The sequence below is a fragment of the Peromyscus leucopus genome, chromosome 7 (assembly GCF_004664715.2).
Source record: "Peromyscus leucopus breed LL Stock chromosome 7, UCI_PerLeu_2.1, whole genome shotgun sequence".
In the NCBI taxonomy this organism is placed as follows: Eukaryota; Metazoa; Chordata; class Mammalia; order Rodentia; family Cricetidae; genus Peromyscus; species Peromyscus leucopus.
Genome location: NC_051069.1, coordinates 31,939,628 through 31,962,072, shown reverse-complemented (window position 1 = coordinate 31,962,072; position 22,445 = coordinate 31,939,628). Strand labels below are relative to the sequence as shown.

The 22,445-nt window shown below is 43.6% G+C and overlaps 1 long non-coding RNA gene across 4 annotated transcripts in view; it reads left to right on the top strand.

The window, feature by feature from the left end:
- The window catches only part of LOC114691140, a 287,086-nt gene that overhangs the window by 91,784 nt on the left and 172,857 nt on the right, over positions 1-22,445 (top strand). For all 4 annotated transcript variants that reach the window (XR_003734180.2, XR_005091977.1, XR_005091975.1 and 1 more), the window contains one exon: positions 9,726-9,875. This is a non-coding gene — a long non-coding RNA (uncharacterized LOC114691140). The remainder of the gene's footprint in view (positions 1-9,725; positions 9,876-22,445) is intronic.

The window sequence follows — 22,445 nt, the reverse complement described above, 5'->3', positions numbered from 1 at the left end:
GCAGAGACTGGGTGTGGGAAAGGGCAGACAGGCTTGTGCACACGCGGATCCCATTATGCTTACTTCACGCTCCCTGGTGCTTTGGCGTCTTGATAATAACATTTTACTTTATGTGATGAAAGGAACTGTAGCTGTAGGATGAACCTATTGGGGACAACTTCATCTTTAGACCTTGGCTAAAGAATCTCATTTCCACGTCCAAGAAACCAGGAAACAAATGGCAGTCCAGGCCCCAGCACAGGGCCCTTTCCTCAAGCCCGTCACTGTCTACACAGTTTACTGTCCTCTCTTGCCACTCAGGCAGTGAGGGCTCCTTCACTGGCCTGTCCTTGGCTAGACAGGGATCTTGCTTTTGTTTACTTTTCTTTCATAGTAGATCAAAGTGGGGGTGGCGGTGACAGTGACATCGACTTTCTCCCGCCTGTCTTCTCCTATGTGTGACAAGCCCCGATGCTGGAGCGTACAAAGCTCCAAGCATGACTGCTTTGAAGGACAAAATGGTTGACCATGACTGAGCCAAATGGCTGCCCGGGAAGGCCTGCATCTCTTTCCAAAGAGATTATGGAAAAACTCCCAGGAAACAAAAACAGCATGGGAAAAGAAAGTGCATGCAGAAGTTCCCGGCTGTGTGCTTTTGGAGGGTGCTGTCTGCCATCTTGAGTTCTTTGTTTTTTCCTCTCCACTCCAGCCTTTCCCTTCCTTTCTCTTCCTTGATCTTTTCTTTCTTTGAGACAGAGTGCTTTTATGTTGCTGATGCTGGTCTTGACCTCTTGGGCTCAGGATCTTCCTTCCCTAATAGCTTGGACAATAGATACAAGCCTCCACACCAGCTTTGTCTTTTTCTTTATAAGAAAATTGATCTTCTTACCTCCTTGGCTATTGGCCATATAACCATACTTTCTGGAAATAGAGGAATGGTATTGCCTCTGAGAGGGATATTCAACATTTTAAAATTAAGATGGAGTTGGTGGTATTTCATATGCTAAGCAAGTGCTCTACTACTGAGCTACATTTTCAGTTGTGGGAGGCCTTTAACATCCACCTTTAATACACAGCAAAAAAGAAACTCAGTAGAATTGAATCCCCAGTTGCATGTGGTTTAATGTGCTCTGCCCTGCAATGGGAAGAATCAGCTTGCACCCCCAGCTATTACTGCATACAATGCCAGAAATAGCAGTGTTGACATGATGGATAAAAGGATCCATTCTGTGTATCATTCTCCAAGGTGCTTCCTGTTATTCCATATTTCTTTCTGACATCTAAAAGTCTTTAACTAAGTATATTTTTCCTTTATACCATTGTTGTCACTATGAATTAGAAGTATAATATTACTGTCATGGTGTATGATAAATACTTATAGTTTTGTGTAACTGAAACATAAGCCCAACAGAGAAATACCAGTCAGAATCAAGAAGGTTGTGTGACTAGTCTATAGATGATTAAGGTCCCGAGGGTAGATGATGCTGAGCAAATCAGAATGAACTATACATACCATACATACCCATTAGACTACCTTTCGATAAAGTCAAATTTCAGAGAGAGTAGACCTCACTATTAAAACAAACAATAACAAATAATAAGGACAAGAGATTAAGGGACAATTCATGACAGATACTAGAAAAGATTGTGTGTGTGTGTGTGTGTGTGTGTGTGTGTGTGTGTGTGTGAGAGAGAGAGAGAGAGAGAGAGAGAGAGAGAGAGAGAGAGAGAGAGAGAATGAGAATATATGGGAAACAAACCCATTTGGATAAGACGATGCTTGGGCTATATGAAGTCGGAGTAACTTCCTGCACTTAAATATTTTATTCATAGGGCAACATGTGAGTCATTGGAGAATTCTGTCTTTGTTAGTAGAACTGTCAATTTACTTCTTAGCCTTGTGTTGGCAGGCGCTGCAGAATCACCTGTCAGGACTGTGACAAGTAGGCAACAGGGATTGCCAGAGGTTTTCAAAGAGAGATATGATCAAAGGCAGCTATTAGGAAGACCAACCAGGAGTCATATGTGAGCTGGATTATAGTGGGTTGTCTTAGGAAGCCAAACTAGGTGGTGTAACAGTAATCCAATGTGTGTGTGGGGGGGGAGGGGGCTGGGAGAGGGAGAGAGGGAGGAAGGAGAGGGAGGGTAGAAAGGAGAGAGAGGAGAGAGGGAAGGAAGGAGAGAGGGAGAGAATGGAGAGAGATAGAGAGAGATGAGAGAGAGAGAAAGAGAGAGAGAGAGAGAGAGAGAGAGAGAGAGAGAGAGAGAGAGAGAGATGCTTCACTAAGGGCAGCTGCATCAGTATTAAAAGAAATGGACCAATTCAGAAAACTCAGTGGAGGAAAAGATGGACAGAGCAACTAAACAGCAGTGGTGGAGGAATGAAGCAGGGATGGATTCAATGTGACATGGTCATCACTGTCAGATTTCCCAAGAAAGGACTGGGCATCTGTGCACCGGCCAATGCCAGCAACTCGGCTTTCTGCTCCTTCCTTCCAGGAAACAGTCAAGAAACAAGTTGCTAGGGCCAGTCAGCTGCACAAACTTTCCCCTAAATCTGTGATGATGGGAGTCACATGACCCTGACATAGGCTAAGTCGAAGTCAGAGATAAGGTGTAAGATGCAGGTTTCTATTCCCTCAAGGAAGGATGCTACTTCACAGATGCCATTGCCGTAGTCCTACCATAGTTCCTCATGCTGGTGCTGTGGAATGCCAAGCTTGATCTTAGTGTGGTTCTCTGCACGAAGGTAAGAAGAATTAAGAGTAGGAGAAATCTAAATGCCGTGGTGATATCCAGTCTCCTGCACAGTCCCACTCGACTCTCTGTGGTTTAGTTTGAGTCCCGTTCTCTTTCATCAGCATTTCTTTACTCATAAATCTAAGACTCTGTTACCAAATTTCCTCAACTTTCACAATGAGATGGGAAATGTCTGCCTATTAATTTTTTGCCATGCCATCCGACAACAGTGGACTGTAGAGCTCTGATGAAGACGGCATCTCACTGGCTCTGAGATGAAAGGCTTGTTGTGAACCCATGAGCTTAACTCACTGGCACCTCCCAATGAGCCTCTCAGATTACCTAACAGCATGTTCTTTTATGCTGACTCCAGAATAAAAAAGAAAAAAAAAAAAAAGAACATTACTGTGATAAATGAAGGCAAGGTAACTGAAGTCCCTTCTTTAGAGATCTACCCAATCCTGGGGGAGTTTTATGTCTCCATGACCCAGGCTGGTCCCTGGCCAAGGACCCTTGAAGTTCTCTAAAGAGGAGCAGCTCTTGAAAGATCGATTGTATCCTTCATCAAAGACGAAATCAGTGTCTTTTCATAACCCCATTGCTTTCCCACGCTGAGGGCTACTGTTAGCATCCAGTGCTTTCTCCTTTCTTGGTATGAAAATGCAAATATCTCTTGTCCACCAAGAATGAAGCATCCTCATAGTCACACTAATTGGTAAATTTCCCTCAAAAAAACATGGATATATATGGTAATGTCTGAATGTCAAGTGTCATGTTTTGAGTGGGATAAAACAATCCTGGGTTGCTGGGGGTCCTTGGCAGAACCCACTCCTAGGGAACTATCACTGTACACTTCTTGTCTACAACAGAAAGCTTTCTGACAAGTGTGGTGATATATGGTGTACCCTAATAAACTTTTCCTGAAGATTAGAGAGACAAAGGAACAAGCCACTGCCACGTCTCCCCTCACCAACTCCATGAATCCTCTGACTGAAATCCTGAGTCCTCACCGGAAAGGCTCCAGCCGAAAAAGCGTCTAGCTGAAAGGGACGCTTCTGCCGAAAAGCCTTTAGTTCCTGTCTCCTCACGCCTTATATACCTTTCTCCACCCTGCCGTATTACTTCCTGGGATTAAAGGCATGTGTGCTTTCCAAGCAAAGACATAAGATCTCAAGGCTGGAATTAAAGGTGTGTGCCACCACTGCCTGGCTCTGTTTCTCTTCTAGACAGAGTCAATCTCATGTAGTCCAGGGTGGCTTTGAACTCACAGAGATCCAGACAGATCTCTGCCTCATGTGTGCTAGTATTAAAGGTGTGTGCCCCACTGCCTGGCCTCTATGTTTAATCTAGTGGCTTGTTCTGTCCTCTGATATTCAGGCAAAGTTTATTAGGGTACACAATATATCACCACAGACAAGCATATTGAGATCAACATGGGTCCCTAGGAATTATTTACTCACTTGGAAATGAGACGTGCCCTGATTTCTTCAGCTTCTTGGTTTACTATGGCATTTTGAGCCCAGTAACCCTTAGTTTCTGAGAAAGAAAGATTGGTTCTGATTGACTGCTCTTAGAGTCCCTGGACACCTGTAGGCCACAGTGCCTGTGAGACTGAGTACAGAGCTTTCTATCTAAAACATCCTGTGTTCAAACTGAATGCTTTCCGACTTGGAGTATGGATCTGCAATGTTGTTGCCTTAGTTGGTAGTGAATACAGGAGCTGTAGCTGCATGTCTTTGCTACTTGCTCTGTGGTTGGAAAGACATAGTTTGGCTTCTTTGGCAAACGCTTCACAGGAGTGGTCAGTTCTCAATGACCCCCACATGGATTACATGCTCTGTGAATTATCCATAGATAATTTTAAATTCCAATCTGGCTATACTATTATTTGATATGCACTCATGAAGATATCCCTCAAGATCTTCCCTTAAGCAAGGCACAGTTTGCATGCCAATGTCAGCATGGAAGGAAATAGGCAGAGGTAAATTTACTGAGCTGTCATGGTGTAACAATTCATAAATCAGAAAGAATGACTTTGAAGTAATCCTGCTTGAAATTGCATCATTACTGCTCAAACAGCTTTCTGTGATTATGAAAACAAAAATAAAAAAATCCTCTATATACCTATTCTCTCCTCTTCTCAGTGCCAGAATTTGCAAGGATATAATTGCGGCAGTGAACCCCAAGTTTAGGAGTGAGAGAGGGAGTTGACACATAATTCTCCTGCCAACTTGAGATCCCCTGGGGCTTAATCTGTAAAACCTCTCTAGCTCTTTCCCAAGACAGTCATCAAGGAAGTCACATCGGAGCCATCTTGTCCTCCTCCTCCACTGAGTGAAACCCAACAGTGTAAAGCCAACATGAAAATCAGTTGTGCCTTATCTCCTCCTGGGAGGTAGAGAGGAAGGGCCTTTTAGGCCTGTTCCACCTTAAAAGCCAAACGTGCACTTTCTGTGTGTGGCTCTGGCAGGAAGGGGGTGGGGGCTGATCTGTGCAGGGAGTGGGGGAATGTAAGCAGATCTCTGATGAAACCGCTTGGCTCAGCAGTTTTTGAGCTTGTTGTAATTGGCCTAGCCTAAAAGAATTCTTCAAGCTGTACCTAGGCCAAGGAAAATGCAAAGGCTTCCCTGAAACAGAGGCACTCGGGGTGGATGGGAAGAAAGAGCTCATCTGCAAACTAGACAAATAGACAAGCAAAGTGGACAGGAAGTGGGGCGGGGGGTGGAGCAGAGAGGGTGCACACAGACCGTTTTCTCTCTTGGCACATCAGTGGATCTGGTCACCTCAGGCAGGGTAGGCAGACCTATCAAAAGATCTTGGGTAGCCCTTTCCTACTTCCCTGAAGACTAAGCCATCTCCTTGTCTAGTCTGGCTTCCCACAGGCTTTGTAATGGCCCTTTCTCTGGACATCAGAGATTAGGGTTCTCTCTGCCAGTCTCGGGCTGAAAGCCAACTTTCTATGCACTCACTGCTGCTGATGCTCAGGGTGCCTCACAGGCCTTCCAATCCGGCACTTAGCTATTATTTCCTCTTCTTTTTCCAGGTCCTCTGTTACTATTGTGAGGGTAGGTCTCGTGGGTCCCATTGGGTTCCTAGTGTATACCTTGACCCTAGCTATCAGTACTCTAAGCAACAGCTGACTGGGCCACTGAGTACTGTGGGACACTTTATAGCAGGCTTTATTCCATTATTGCTGTATATTTGAGCACACAGGAGGTGTTCTGTCTACACCTGATGGACTCCCATTGCTGTGATGTATTAACAGTCCTTGACTACAGGAGGGTGCTCCTAGGTATGTTTCCCTGAGAAGCAAGGAAGTCAGAGAAATGAAGAAACTCAATCATGAGATGGCTCGACCTTCCTTCCATCTCTATGCTCTGGTCTTTCTTTTTTCCACCTTTGCCAGCAATGTGAATCTGCATACCCACTTCCATCATCTCTTGATACCCCCATGTGACCTTGCGAAAGTCTTATCCATCAGGCGCCTCTCGTGGGATGTCACTTCCTGTCTTCATCTTTCTACTGTCCCTTTCTCCCTGCTTCCTTCTTTTCCTCCATCCTCCAATTCAAGCTTTTTGTCTCCTTTCCTTGGCCAGAAATGAATTCTTTCTCTCGTCCCCTCTTTTCATGAGCTTTGTACCTCTCCAAATCTCTTCAACTCTTCTACAGTAAACATCATGCAAGGGACCCTACAGCTCCCTGATATTCCTCTCTATCAGTCTTCACCCTTCTTTGTTTACCTTGCTTCTGTTTCTCTCTCCCCCCTGTCTGCATTATAAAGCTTACCAATATTGCAAAAAGTGTGACAGAGCGGGGGAAACTAACAGTGTCACCAGTGTGGCCATTCAACCTTGAACTTTTCAAAAACGCCCACGTGGAACCGCTCTGAGGGGACTGCTTGCTTCTCCCTTGTTTCCACATCTTGCTGGCACATACTACACATGAGTGGCTACGCTTTAGCCCCAGTAGCCTGCTCTGTAACCAAATGGATCTCTGAGGCCGACTCCAGAGATGTTACAGCCTGGTAATTGAGGAAGTTGTAGAAGGAGGTCAGGCCTGGGAGTGGTGGTAGCTTGCTATTGCAGTGGTTTCTTGACATCTCTTTAAAACCTAAGGTGCTCCTTCTGTGGTTTATTCAGAGAGCAGATATCCTTTTCCTTGATATTTTCCACCACACTGAAGGGCAGTTGCCTCATTTAAGAAGTCCTATAGCCTTGTGGAATTACGTGGGAGGGTAAATTACTCTGTTTTAGTGAAAGACAGGGAAAGAAACAAAGCACAGTCTGGAGCTAGGTGGCTGTCAGATTAAACTGTGAGATGCCTTAGCAGGAGATAGAATGCTGTGTAGGTAGTTCATGTTTTTTCTTGTTGTTTTTGTTTGTTTTGGTTTTTTTAGCTTCTCCTGTAGGCCTCAGTTATTTATCAATGTTGGGGTCCAGTGTTTTGATTCAGCCCCTATCTATCAAAGGGTCCCTTGAAGCGGGGAGTGAAAAATTGAGAAGTGATAGAGAGATAGATAGATAGATAGATAGATAGATAGATAGAAATATAGGTGTAGGAAAAGACAGAGACACAGGATAGCTTCAGGAGGGCTCTGGGTCAGTACCCAGCAGCCACAAGTTGGGCTTTTTATACACTAGCAACGGGAGAGGCAAAAGACCTCCCCCTTTCAAGATCAAAGCACAACATATAACCCAGTGTAGACCCTTCAAAACACCTGGTAACCAGGCCCCACGGCAAAGCATCTTGTGATTTGGCCTTGAAGTATAAGACACCTGGCAACCAGGCCTTTGCACCCTATTATGCAGCATTGGAAAGCAACATAAACTCTGACTCTCAAACCTGGAAACAAACCATAGCTGAAATCTTTGTGGACTTCCACATATCAACTCAAAGATTCTGAGTCAGACAGATCCTCAAATGTCATTTCATTTCAGTTGGCCTCCATGGTTGGGTCTTCTCTTGGCCCAAAAGCAGAGCCCTCTCAGCCATGCCCACCTTTCAGTCTCTCTCTTTTCTGTTTCATGTGCGTTTATAACAGAACTTAAGCATTGCCAGAGTTGTTGAACACTTGCTCCACCCGCGGACCCAGGACAGGTCCAAGCAATAATGACAGACTCTTTGTTCAATAACCATACCATTAGCTGGCTTTTCTTCTTCTTCTTCTTCTTCTTCTTCTTCTTCTTCTTCTTCTTCTTCTTCTTCTTCTTCTTCTTCTTCTTCATCTTCATCACCACCACCACCATCTTAATGCCATAAGCTCCTCTTTCATGGGTTGTTGTTGCTATTTGGAACCTACTTCCTGTAGTGTTCATGTTGCCCATAGAGAAAGAGCCCATAAAATAGCCGTGGTTCTTAAAAAATAAAACTGTACTGGCTTACACCAAGTTCAAGCTTCCCATACAGTTCAGTACAGTGCTGCTCCCAATATCAGAGAGGTAGTGGGATTTAATAGAGATGAGTGAGAGTTGGCTTGTGATTTGGTTCGTTGAGTAAACAGGAAGTGTTTTATATTGATTTTTTGCCAAAGCCCCCCCCCCAGGATAGCTAGAAGAGCCCATATAGCCATGTGACATGTGAAATGGGCTCAAAGCTTTCAGAGATTTCTATTTGATCACAGACTGGTCCATTAACCACTCCGACCTCAGTTTCTTTATCAGTGAAACAGGGCTCTTCTAATCTCCCAGCCAAGGCCCCCCAACTGGCCTGATGGTGAACTGATTGGATCACAAAGCGTGTGGTTGCCTAGTCAACACCAAATCACTGTCCTTGTCCTGCAAAGTCTCCTTATTCATTTAGGCTTCGCTAACCGTTACTGATAAATAAAAAGCTTCCCACTTGGTCCTATTGGTTCCCTGCCTGATTTGACATAATGATAAATTGAACTCTTGCCTGCAGCATCAAGCTGGGTCTCTCTCTCTGCATCATGCTCAGCACACTGTCGTCACACTGGGGGGTAGGGAGAGCCCTGTTGCTGAGGGGGGCAAGCCTACTGCCCTGCCTTGAGGTTGAACTCAGCCTCTCTTCCCCTCATCTCCAGATGTGGAGCGTGGTCTGGATGTCGTGGGTGGGAGGAGGTCAGGAAACCCAGTCCTGATGTTCCCTCTCCTGATGGTCTGTCTAGCAGCACTGGAAGCATCACTTGTTTGCCTCTTTGCAGCAGAGAGTAATAGATTTTTTTATTTCCTACCTGCCTGCTGGGTAGGTTAGAATGGATGAGACTGCATCTCTGCAGAGAAAGAGGCTATTTGGATATGCAGTCTGTATTCATCACAGTGGGCAGCAGAAAGTATCCCAGGGTTCCCAGGACACCAAAAGGCCAAGAGAGCCCAGGAGACTGGACCAGCATGCTTTTCTCAGACTTTAGAGATGATGCCTGTCTCTTCGGAACAGCCGTGTGTGACGGATGGTGTGATTTCGTGATGCATTTTTACCAGTCCAAACTAGACACACAGCAGCAGCAGCAGCAGCAGCAGCAGCAGCAGCAGCAGCAGCAGCAGCAGCAGCAGCAGCGAATGATTGCCAATCACCTCGTCCCTCCTACAGTATAAGCTCTGTAAGCTTAGTTACTACTGAGACCATTTCCACCTGTACTCAGGGACTTCCACGTCCAAAGAACTCTGGCTTTCCAGCGGATTTCCCTGGTGGATTTCAGAGGACATCAGTCCTCCAGTTCACACCGAGGCTGTTACTCAACAGAGCAACACGGTGTGTGCTCCCTCTCCTTCGCAGCACTCCTCTGCTCCCACCCGAAGACACGATCCCAAACCCAGTACTGGCTTGCCGTGTTCAGCATCTCCCACTAGGGGGAGCCCCTGGAGGGCAGCTGGGGCTGAGCAATTTGGGAAGCGCTGAAGTTTTCTGCTCCTGTCCTGTACTGGTTTTCACTAACCCAACTGTGAGATTTCTTTGTTGCAATGTTGGGGTCTGAGATAACACGGCTGGAGGCTGCAGGCGAGAAACATAGCTGAGACCATCTTTTTTGTGTGTGTGTTGTTATTTACTAGCGCTGTGAAACCAAGGAAGTGAAATAACAAAGAGCCCGAAGACAGCGCAGCCCCAGCTGGTAGGCCCTGGAGAGAGGCTGGAGTCCTCAGACCGACAGAAGGAAGACATCTGAGGGGCGACCAGGAGGTGTCTGTGGCTGCGGAACACAGGTGAGAGACAGAGAGGGAGGACGACCAGGGGGCTTATGGGTAAAGAGGCACAGAGCCCCTGTGCTGGGGAAATGGATAGACTAAAACGAAGAGGGGTCAGCAGAGAGTAAGGGGAAAGCAGGGCAGAGGGGCACTGATTGAGAACATCAAGAAAGGGAGGAGGGTAAGAGGTGGGGTTGCTCAAAGGAGGGCAAAAGAAAGAAAAAAAGGTTGCTGCTGGAGAGAGAGAGGGCTTGAGAACAGATAGCAGTCTGAAGCTGCTTCCAACTCGGCTGCTTAAGAGACTTGACGTGAAAAGGGTGGGTGGGAGACTGACATGGGATGTCCAGTTGCGAAAGGAAGTTCAAAGCGAGTAGATGTGCCTCACAGTCGATCTAACTTTTCTGGTTGTGTGTCATATAGCCACACCTACTCCCACTTTGACCTAAACTAGAAGGAATTCTGGTCTGCCGGCGTTTCCAGGTTCTTTCCACTGTGAATCAATGCTTCCCACTTTCCCTTTCTTCCCCTGGATCTTCCAGCGCCGCTCTAGGAAGTGGACCAGCAATCAGAAATTCTGTCTTCTAGTCTAGAACTTGCCACTTATTGTTGGGATTAGCCTAAGCTAGGAAACCCCGGAGTTTCCCTTTCCTTTGTCTGAAAAGGGAGATAATAATATATTACTGACGAGTGTTCCAGATTGTTCCGAGGACTAAATAAGCAAGAGGATGTGAAGAAATGCTCTTAATAGATTATAATTGCTAGCTAAATAAGAGTTGGCATTAATAATAATTAATCAGTTAATAGAGCCTTGCTGCTCTCAGCAGGGAGTTTGCTGAGTCCTGGAGAGGACGGTATACATGCAAATCTGCACTCATATCTTATTCTGCTATTTGTGGACAGTTTATACATGTAACTCCCCAGACTTTTAGAACTAATCTCTTTGATAAATGAGACACTTTATATTCACTCCTTTTTTTTTTTTTTTTGACAGAAACAAATATTCCTTTTCCAGCCTCAGCTCTATTTTCTATTTCTCATGCAGACAAGTGATTGATGGCTTCTACATGGTGCCTGGGGGCGTGAGTTTTCTGTGTCCTGGACACAGGAGTCAGTGTCATGTCTTGGGCATATGGTTGGACTATTTTGAAGAAGCAAATGACAGGCTGTGATAATAATAATCCCGTCACTCTCCCCCCTTTCTAGAATGTTCTTTCCAGGTCACTTGTGATTTTTTTTCACCAAAATGCAATGTGTCAGACATAAAGTTGGGTCTGTGGTCTGGGTCAGGCTGGTGGCGGTCACCTTTGAGAACTTCAACGGGCTCTGACACCTGTAGCCAAATTCTATCCCCTCTCTCTCAGCTTTGAGTGTCAGTGTGGCATATGGGGAAGGCAGTGTAGACCATTTGTAAAGGGGTTGATAGCTCTCTTTCATCAGCCACCTAGAGTTCTCACAGATCTTCCTCCTTGCATCTCAATGTATGTTTGACGTGCACCATTGACCTGCAGACATCAACAGTTTGTGGCTTGGCTAGCACTGTGCAATCATCATGACTCCAATGTGCCATTTCTTGTGATTGCCCCACACCTCAAGATTAGTTTAAGCTTTTGTTCCAGCTGCCAACAAAAGGAAGCTTTCTCCTCTCCTCTTCATGTCCACCAATCAAATGATGCAGTGAATATTTACAAAGATGCTAAGTTTAAGTCACATACCTACTCACCTGCCAGAAGTTAATATCCTGTCCAAATGTACACTATGTAGAAGACTGTATTTTTCTAAAATTACCAAGCACAGACACATGCACACACATTTACATATGCATGTACATGTATGTATATATGTATATCTATATGTGTGTATGTGCATACACATACACTCCTTTCCCTTGAAAACACATTCATTCTGCATTTAATGAAAACTATGTATAAATATTCACATAGTACACTCAAAGTGCAGATTTCATGAAGAATAAGAATATGTGTCTCTCCCTCGGCATTCTAGCGGTTCTAGAATACAGAAGTGACCACAAGTCACATGGCTTAAAAAAATCATGGATCAATTTCTGCTCTGTCCATAGTGATGAATATCGATGTGCTGCCTCTTCAAGACAAACTGTCAGCAGTTTCAGATATTTTTAAATGAGTTTTTTTTAAGAATACATTTGCAAAGTCAATTATTTTGAATCTCATCTGAGGCAATTAAAAAACATCCTGACATTTAAGGTGATATTTTTTCCCCAAGTAAAATAATTATAAATAATACTAATTATGAACAAATCATTTAGTTACTCTCAGTCTGGTTCAACCTTTAGGTTAATAAACCAATCCATTAAAATTCATCTTGCTCAAAGGACCAATTTCTTTAAAAAATGTAGTGACCTTTTACCACAAGTGTGATTGATATTTTCTTTAACAATATCAGACCTGTCTTTCCCAGAGATGAGTGTGGTCCAGAGGAAGGTATAGAAAATTGGGATTGCTTTATGCCTCTCCTGATGGTGGTGAGGATACTGGGCAGGGTTGCAACCCTGATTTCAAATGGTGCCTTACGGAGACATCTGGAGGTCTCACAAAACTCACCAGTTTCATTCTTTATGCCCAAAAACAAGTTTAGATATTTCTCTCTACCTCTGGTGTTTTGTTTTTGCCAAACATGTACCACAGAGATTTGCATGTATGGTATGGCCCATGGGCCAAATCTGGTCAAACATCGTTTTTACAAAGTTTTACTGGAATAAAATTCCATCTGGGGACATGTTGTCGAAAACTACATTTTCTACTAGAAAGGCACCTTTGAGAAGTTGTGACAGAGTAAGTACATACCCTGAAAAACTGAAAATACTTATTACTGGGTCTCTAAAAATGCTTGCAAAGCCCAAGGTATGAGGAATGAGGAAAAAATAGGTGGTATTTTTGAATTTGTAGCTACAACGCCTTTCTAGACCGCACTTTAGAATTCACTGTCTGCCTGGTTCTATTGTAGCAGGTGTTATGTGTCTTTCTTTGCTGAGGAAGAAATGGCAGATCTCTCTTCGGTGGTGCAGTCACTAAGCGGCACAGATAGGGGCTGGCAGCCACTAGAGAGACAGGGAAGGGTCCACTGAGTCTTCTTCTAGATGCTATAACTGCCAAATGACACTGGACTGAGAGAATTCTTGACACTCTGTTCCCGCCATATCTGTCCTTGGTTTGGGTGAACCTCCGTTTATCTTCTCTGTCCCCATTCTCAGGACAAGTGCTGAGTGAGAAAGCAGAATGGAAAGAAAGCATCGTGCTTTGTAATCAAACAAAGCAAGGCTTTATTACATCAATTCTCACTTCTCCATCTGCCCAGAGATGGGCATGGTAGCTCAGATACCCTGCAACAGAAAGTAACAGCAAAGTCTTTGTTTGCAGAATATACTATCTTTTAAAAAGTTTGCTCTTTAAAACAGAAGATCCACTTTTAATTACACTTCTTTTTTCTTAATTCAAGTTGATATCAAAATTATATCTCTCCCCCCTGAGCTTATGACATCTGTTAGCAAAGTAGGCCACAAGGAGGCGGATCTTGGGAGGAAGGAAGCCTGGGATGATAAAACAAGACAATGGTTGTTTTCAGAGACCAGAGTTCTTCTCAATCTTACATTTTCATGAAAGGAGGCAAAGGATGAAAGAAGAAAGTGGAGAATAAGAAACATCTACATTGAGCCTTCCTCGGTGATTTCTGAGGGAATAAACTCAATTTTCCATTCAACAAGATTTTATATTGACTGTTCATTTTATCTCAATTGCTAGTTGAAAGATTATTGCACTGGCCAAGATTCTAACTTCTTCAAACAATGATTTACTAGAGAGGCAAACACATTAGAGAGCGTGTGTTTATAGTACACTTTCAAAAACCTCAGACAGGAGCGCAGACAGCCTTCGGCATCCTCTAAGAAGTTATTTTTCCTTGTGGGGCAAGCACAGCAGACAGTGTAGAGGAAGAACTATTTGGTGAGGTTTGAAAAAGCATAGATTCAGAAGTTGGAGGAGGAAGCGGTGTAAGAGGGACAGAGGGAGCGAAGTCACAAGCAAAGGGGAAGCTTTGTATATACTCAGAAAAACCGTCCATGGTAGGTGTGAATGGAAGTTAATGGAGTCGAAGGAAGAGAAGGTAAGTGAAGTAATTCTAGAAGACCTTGGAAATTAGGTTAAAAAGTTAGGTCTTGGGGCTGGGGAGATGGCTTAGAAGTTAGGAGCACTTTCTGCTATTACAAAGGACCTGGGTTCAATTCCTAGTACCCGCATAGTAGCCCAGAACCATCTCTAACTCCAGAGCATCCAGTGCCCTCTTCTTGTCTCTTTGCATACCAGGCATGCACATGGAAAACATACATTCTTGTAGGCAAACATGTATACATATAAAAATTTTCAGAATGAAGAACTTAGATATTACCTGGAGGGGTGGTTCAGGTGGTAGAATTCTTGCTGTGCAAGCATGAGCAACAGCTGAGTTAGTTCAATCTTCAGCACCCCTGTAGAAAAATTCTGAGTACAATAGTACATGTTTGCAATCCCAGTCTTGGGAAGGTGGAGACAAGAGGATCCTTGAGGCTCATTGGTCAGCTAGTCTAGCTGAATTGGTGAGCTCCAGGTTCAGTGAGAGACCCTGTCAAAAGACATGAGTAGAGAACAATTGTGAATGGCACCCAGTGTTGGCCTCTGCTCTCCACACAAATGCACACGTGAGTGCACATGCATGCATGAAATTAATTTTTTTCTGTAGATCAGAAGTTCTCAACCCATTCACAGGGGTTCCCTAAGACTATCCTACATGTCAGATATTGACATTATGGTTCAGTAGCAAAATTACAGCTATGAAGTATCAATGAAAACAATTTTATGGTTGGGGATCAGTACAACATGAAGAACTATATTAAAAGCTCACAACATTAGGAAGGTTGAGAACTACTGTTGGAGATGGTAGGGCCCATTGACTGTGTGCAGAAGAATTACTTGACCTTTGTTTTGGAAAAGAACATCACAATATTCAGTCAGAACCTGGAGGCAGACCTCTGGATAGAGACAAGCCTTGAAAGAGAGGCCATCACCTTGTGTTCTCAAAGCAAGACTCATCACTTACAACCCAGACTGTTGTAGGTTATGGCACTAGCTGAGGACTTTCTGAGGGCATTTATTTAATGGCATGCCAGTGGCATTTACTCATAAAACCAAGAAGCCATTGGGGCCAGAAATAGGGGTTTTGGTTACTTCCCCAGACAGGATGCAGTTTGGGTGATTATACACATGATTCATCGAGGTCGGGAAACAAATCCTGCACAAACACACGCCCCTCCCCTCCAAGCACAGTGACTCATGACTTCTTCAGTTTGGTCTACAGAAGGCTCTGAAGCCTGGGCAGAATTTGAGATATGATGTTCAGTCATAAATCTGTAGCATTTGTAATTACAAGAGAAACATTGCTCCCCATTGCTCAGGCAATAGGCATTTATTGAATGCTTACTATTTTAACACAAAGGATGTGAAGGTATGAAACATAGTTCCTGCCATAAAGTACTCCTCGGTTTAGATGGTGAAATGAAAGTAATAATGACGGCAAAGAGAGTGCCCCACAAGTATTCTGGAGAACTCCAAGCTAACTAAAGTGTCAGAGGAAAGATTTACAACAGCTATAGAAGGGATATGAAGTTGCCGCTTAAAAAATATCATTCTTTGTTTGACAGTTCAGCAAGTCGATATCAAGCTCTTTCTATGGCCTAGGCGTGGTTCTCGGCATGAGGCTTCATACTTCAGTAGAACCTCCATTCTGACCAAAGGACTCAATAAGTATAGTTAAGAACCAACCAAGCGGCCTCCTCTCAGGGGCTTTCCATTCTCACACAGGGACATTTCAGACAACAGGACTAGTCCCTCATTCCAAGAAAGAAGAAGGTGTGCCAAGAAACTAACCCCTTGGGAATGAGGGGAAAGAAGCCTCAGGCATGGGGTACCCAATATGACAAGAGGGCTTCTTTTAACTTTTGGACACTTACTCGTTTGTGGAGCATGTGCATATGCCATGGCATGCCTGTGGAGGTTAGAGGACAACTTGAGGAGTTAGTTCTCACTCTCCACTATGTGGGTTCTGGGAACTGAACACAGATTGTCAGGCTTGGCAGCAATTGTCTTTCCCTGCTGAGCCAGCTCACTGGCCAACGAAGCTTATTAATATGCCTGACATATTTTGGGCAAATTTCCATGTCTTTCTTTGACTTGAGTGCATGACAAACATAAGATGGATATCATTTGTGTACATATACATGAATGTACATATGTGTGTGTCCATATGCATGTATGCGTGGCATGGGGGAATCCAACTCTAGCTGTACACCTCCTAGGTAAGCTATGCACTACATCTATAGACCTCGGTTTTGTTTCTGTGTTCCTGTGTGTTTCAGACAGGACCTTATTGCATGTATCAGGCTAGCCTGGAACTCATGGTTCTCCTTTCTTTGCCTGGTGATTGCTGTGAGTACAGGCATGCCCTGTCAGTATGACTAAAATGGAAATTGTTTTTATCTGAAGATTCATAGCTCCGAGCCCCCAAACAGCATGACTCTGCAGTTTCCATCAGGCAACTGGAGTCAGCAATCAGGACTTGGTGTACTCATTGATAATTTTTCTGTGACTGCTCTGTACTCACTTCATATCTTGAAGATTAAAAAAGGGAAGCTATGACACAGACACACTTTGCTTAAATAGTATTCAGGTCAAATTCTGTAACAGGCAACTCTGGCTTGGAGGTCGAGTTTGATTCTCATTTTATCAGGCTATCTAAAATAACCGGGTCATGAGGTGGTTATTGGCAGGGTCCTCACTGGGATGGGATTTGACCTACATAGGAAGAGAACCAGGACAGGAATAGTTCTTCAGCTCATCACAGACTTTGCAAAATCCAGTTTGAACAACTGCAGAATCACAAAGCTGGGAGACAGTGCATGTGACCTAAGGTGATCCTGATACCTGCCTCTGGGCAGATATATGCCTGTCTGGAAAGTTAATAAAAATTCCAGAACTCATTATTTTAGCAAATGTTTTAAAACATATCTATTCTGAATACTATAAATCCCTCTGGGGTAGTGATGCTATCTAGCCTTGGGCAAAACAGCTTTGTACCTCCTCTCGCTAGTAGGACTCAGAACCTATAGCATATTCCTTTCGGATACTTAGTGAGAGAAAAATAATGATCTTTGGAGTATATTTTATATTTTCAAAAAATAGCCAAAGTGTCATATCCAATTGGCCTAGCTAATGAGGCCATTTTTATTTATTAAAAATAAATTTAAATGTAGCTATAAAATTGTGAGCGGATGTTTTCATTTGCATCATGGCTGGTTTAAAAGAGACTTACCAGAAATTATAAAAATAATAAGTTCACATCCTTCCAGATGGCTAACTTGAGGTACGTGAATGCTGGGAAACTGTGCTATTTCTTACTCCACTTGGTAAGTTGCTTAAGGCTAAGAAGAATGCCTTGTTTGTCTCCAAATAGCCCACTCCAGAGCAGGTGCATGCTGGGACCAAGTTGTTGAGTAAATTAAAAAACAATGAAGTCATTACTTTGTGGTCATGCCATGAATTTTTTTTTTTTTTTTTTTTTTTTGTCTATTTTGATTTTTTTTTCCCACCAAATATAAACCGCATGATCACCTTGAGACTAACTAGCTGGCAGGAAGTAGGGAAAGAGGTTTAGGAGATACAGCAATTGTTTGGGGGAGAGTTTGAATCTAGAGAAATTGTTGGGAGTAGGATGAGAGGCAATGGGATAGACATGCCAGCCTGTGTCTCCATGTTTAAATGAAGAGATTGAGCCCAATGATAGGTGTCTTGCTTAGGGTTCCTACTGCTATGATAAACACCATGGCCAAAAGCAACCTGAGGAAGAAACAGTCCTGTTTCATCTCATCTTGCAGCTTGAAGACCGTCAGTGAAGGAAAGCAAGGCAGGAATTCAAGGCAGAACCTGGAGGCAGGAATTGAAGCAGAGACCATGGAGGAGTGCACTTTACTAGCTTACACCTTATGGATTGCTCAGCCTGCTTTCTTATAGCACTCAGGACCACCAGCCCAGGGTGAGGGGGGACCTTCCACAGTGGGCTAGATCCTCCCATACCAGTTATCAGTTTAAAAAAAAAAAGTGCCACCCCAGGCCATTCTCATGAGGGGATTTTCTCAGTTAAGGCTCCCTTTTCCCAAATGATTCTAGCTTGTTTCAAGTTAACACAAACTAAACAGTACAACGAGGAAGGACCCATTTGAGGGATACAATCCCTAGCAACCCTTTGGGACTATTTCTGGGTATATGTGGTAGGAGATACTATTTTTAAGGTCTTGCTGTTGTTGGCTAGGATCTTGTGTTTGTAGGTATGTTGGATTAAAAATTCAAACTCCCGCTGGGCAGTGGTGGCGCACGCCTTTAATCCCAGCACTCGGGAGGCAGAGCCAGGCGGATCTCTGTGAGTTCGAGGCCAGCCTGGGCTACCAAGTGAATCCCAGGAAAGGCGCAAAGCTACACAGAGAAACCCTGTCTCAAAAAAAAAAAAAATTCAAACTCCCAAAAGATACAGGGTACACCAGGCTCCAGATATTACCTGAATGAAAGACTGTGACCCTTCCCTCCACATCATCCACGATCTCTCTATCCAGCTCCCAACACCCACCTACTCCCCCCTGCCCCAACCCTGCCACCAACTCTGCCCTCAGGTCTGCTTCCTTTAGGAGGGTGAATAATTTTTCAAACCCTCTGCGAAGTCTGGTGCCCCAGGAGACGCAGAGGATGTGACGGGCAGTGCTATTAGAGCCAGCAGGCTGGGTGGGAGAGGGTTGGTTCTTCCAGGAAAAGTCAGTGTACTGTACAGCACACAATGCATCTCTGCTGGAGCCTGCCTTCCCTCTTTCCTGCCCACGTACTCCTCTCAGCTCTGTGAACACTATCTGCTGACTTTCCGCTCTTCTTTCAAGACTTTGTTCAGTTCTGCTCTCTGAGGCCTCACTGTGGGGACAGCCGTCTCTTCTCATCTCTGCTTCCAAAGTACCCTGAACCCACTGGTGTGTAGGAAGTGTACCGTGTCATGGTCTCTTTACGTGTTGTTCTTCCCCCACAAGACTTGGAACTCCTTAAAGCCGCTGGCTGCCTTGCTCTGTTTCGTGTACTCTGTATACTTTTCTCAATTGTTAGCCTCGGGAGCTGCAAGAGAAATAGTCTAAGGTGCCTGTTCTCAAGCTGACTGAGGTCAAGTAGGGAAAGGCAGGACAATAGACGCTCAGAGTGTATGCAGGAGGATGAGCACTGGGTGCCATAGGAACACAACACGCAGCTGAGCATCCTTTCTTCCCAATCCATGGTGTTAAAGACTGGAGAGTTTCCAGGGGTAGAAGGGAACTGCCCTTGATCTAAGCTGAGTGCTGAAGGCACATGGAGCCTACAGAGGGGACATTTGCTGGGGTAAGAATAGCATATTAGAAGGCTGTGGAATACGCAAGGCCAGAGCTCTATGTTCAAATAGGAAAAATAAAACAGAAATCCATAAAATAATTTTAATAAGTTTCCAATAAGGTATGAGTTTTATAGCACAACATACTAAGTGTTATTAAGTAAGATTAGAAAAATGTTATGCTAGTTGTGAACTTACACTGGAAATCTCTCAAGGAAGGTGGGCTTTGACTCACTTAATGACAAGCTAAATTGGAAGTCTGAGTCTGGGTTTTGATCTCACTCTTCCAGGTGTTACATTGGTGACAATTTTCCCTCCCTACACCTCTACGCTATGATTTGAAGACACTAAGATATGTCTCTCATAGTTATATTGAAGATGAAAAGAGAGTCAATATTTATGTTAATTTGACTTACTGGCCAAAATTTTGGCTAATGTCATTGCTAAATGCACAACATATCAGTGAGTTAACTATGTGTTTTATGCATATTTAAGTCTGAGGACAGGGTAGACTGACTCTGATGCCTGTGTTATGCATTAGGATTTTTTCAAGTGGTCTGGGTGTTGAGTATAAGGTGCTCTTACTTTGAAGAAAGTGCATTATAGGCAGAAGTTTCACCCACAGACTTCCTCTCTCCATAAAACTCTAACAGATGCATCATTCCCTTGGGCATCTGTTTCCTCTTCTGTAGTCCATGATAAATGTCATTTGTGGCCTTTTATAGTCATTCTTACAGGTGATTTTACAGAGAAGTATGATTCCATCATATTAGGTGAGTCTTAGATGTGGGAGTGCCGAAGGAGTTCTATCCAACAGATCCAGAATGACCAGCTATGGAATCGAGGCTCTTCTCAGTGTGTGTCAAAGGCTGTTGATGGAACTCATTAAGTGTAATTGACATATGGGTTCAGGAACAGGGTACAAACAACCTTTCCTTCCGTGTGCTTCTTTAGTTTTGGAGAGGCCTTATGAGAAGAGAGCCTGTCTTGCCCCTCAGTACCCTCTGACACCGGCATGATACGGGAGAAGGATGCCACTGTTTTGCACTACCATGAAAGCGGCACTGAAATGCATGCCCTGGGATACTGGGGCATGTTCTCTTATTCCTAGTCACTGACTACGCTGGAGGATCTTGAGTAGAGGCCCAGATCTCCTAGTCAAAGGCATAGCCAGTCAGTAGTCCTCATCATCTATATACTGTCCCATCCTTCTAGTTCTAATGCTACTAAGAACTGTCTTTCTAGACCATATAAAGGTGGAGAGCATGCTTTCTTTCCTGCAATCAAGGTCAGTGAGGTTTTTATAAGTTCCACTAAATCAGACAAGTTTGAGAAATGCCCAGCATGTCCCCATTGTAGACAAGACACACAGAAGCACAGCTAAGGATGCAAAATGAAATATTTACAGACTTCACTTCCCCCAAATTATTAGTGAATCATGTTAATTCATTCATAAATAACTTTAGAACTTTTATTTCAGAGTACTAGGGAACAGTTTGAAATCCTCCTACTTCCTAGCTAGCAGGAAAATACTGTTAATTTATTCTCATTTTTAGTTAGTTCTCTGAGATTTTCCAATGCATTTTAATCATATTCATTCACTTCCCCTGACCTGAGATCCACCTCTGCCCCTATCCACCCAACTCTGTTCTTTAAATTTTTTTTAAACCCATCAAGTATAATTTGTGCCGCCCATTGGATGTGAGATCTTCCACTAGTGTGTGTTCAACCCACCAGGGGCCATACCCTTAAAGAAAACTTACTCTTCTTTTCTCAATGACTATCAGTTGCCAATTTCTCCTTAACTAGGGGTGGGACGTTATGCCTAGTTCCCCTCCCTGGGCTGGGATTTTGCATGTCTTGAGTTTATGCCGGTTCTGTTCATGTTGTCTCAACTGCTGAGCATCAGCATACCTGTTCTGCTGTGTCCAGAAAACAGTTTCTCTGTAGTGATCCACCACCACTGGCTCTTATAGTCTTTTTGTGCTTTCTTCTACAATGATCCCCAAGCTTTGGGAGAAGTATGAACAATATGGGTGTCTTGCTTAGAGCTCAGTATTCCATAGTCTCTTACTTTCTGTATGTTGACCAGTTGTGGGTCTCTATATATTGCTAAAAGAAACTTCTCCAATGAAAGTTGATATATATATAGAAAACAATGAGTCATTAGGAGTCAATTTAATATTATGTCCATTTAGCAGAGTAAAGAGTAGATTCTACTAGATACCACAGTCTAACAAGTAATCATTTGGAGTCAGTTTAATATTATGTCCATTTAGCAGAGTAATAGAGTAGATTCTACTAGATAGCACAGTCTAACAGATAATCATTAGGGGTCAGTTTATATTATGTCCATTCAGTAGAGTAATAGAGTAGATTCTACTAGATAGCACGGTCTAGCAAATAAAAAGCCCACATGCGAGGACTAGGAGTTGTTGGCCAGTGAGGCCCCATAGACCTCCCCAAACATTATAGGCTATTGAAAACACTGTTCTTGTAGAAGTTTTGGCAAATGAATATTCTCACTGAAGGCTGAGCCCCGTGTTTAGGCGAAACAAAAGTAGCGTGTGGTTGAGATGCAAACCGTCAATAAAACATGTTTACCCTCCCAGGGGTTCTTGACAACAACCCTGTCTTTATTAAACTGGAGGTTTGCTGTGAGCAGGTCAGAAGTAGATGATCAAAACTGACTCCATTTATCCAGCAAAGCTCTGTTGCCAAAATTAAACTCTAAAATGTTTTACTTTCCTATTCAACTGGATAAATCATGTGGAAAATCCCTAGAAAATGTTGAAATTGCGACTCCCCCCACTCCCACCTGCCCTTTTGTATTTCCTTATGAAGAGGGAGTGTGGGCTTGATTTATAACTTTTTTAGTTTGTATTCGATGGGACCCTTTGGAACCTTACTAGACAAGGGAGAGTCATCGCTAGCAGCTTTTACTGTAATCTCAGAAAAATTCTTCCCTCTCCTTCAGCCCTTCACTGCTTTGACCATGAGCCATATCTGTAATAGAGCCTTTCCACTAAGCACAAAGGTTATGCGTTCTTTCCATGGCTCTTCAGAGTATTTTTTTTTTTCTTCCCGTAAAATAGCTAGGGAGATATCAGGAAACAGAGTCAGCTCTAGTCA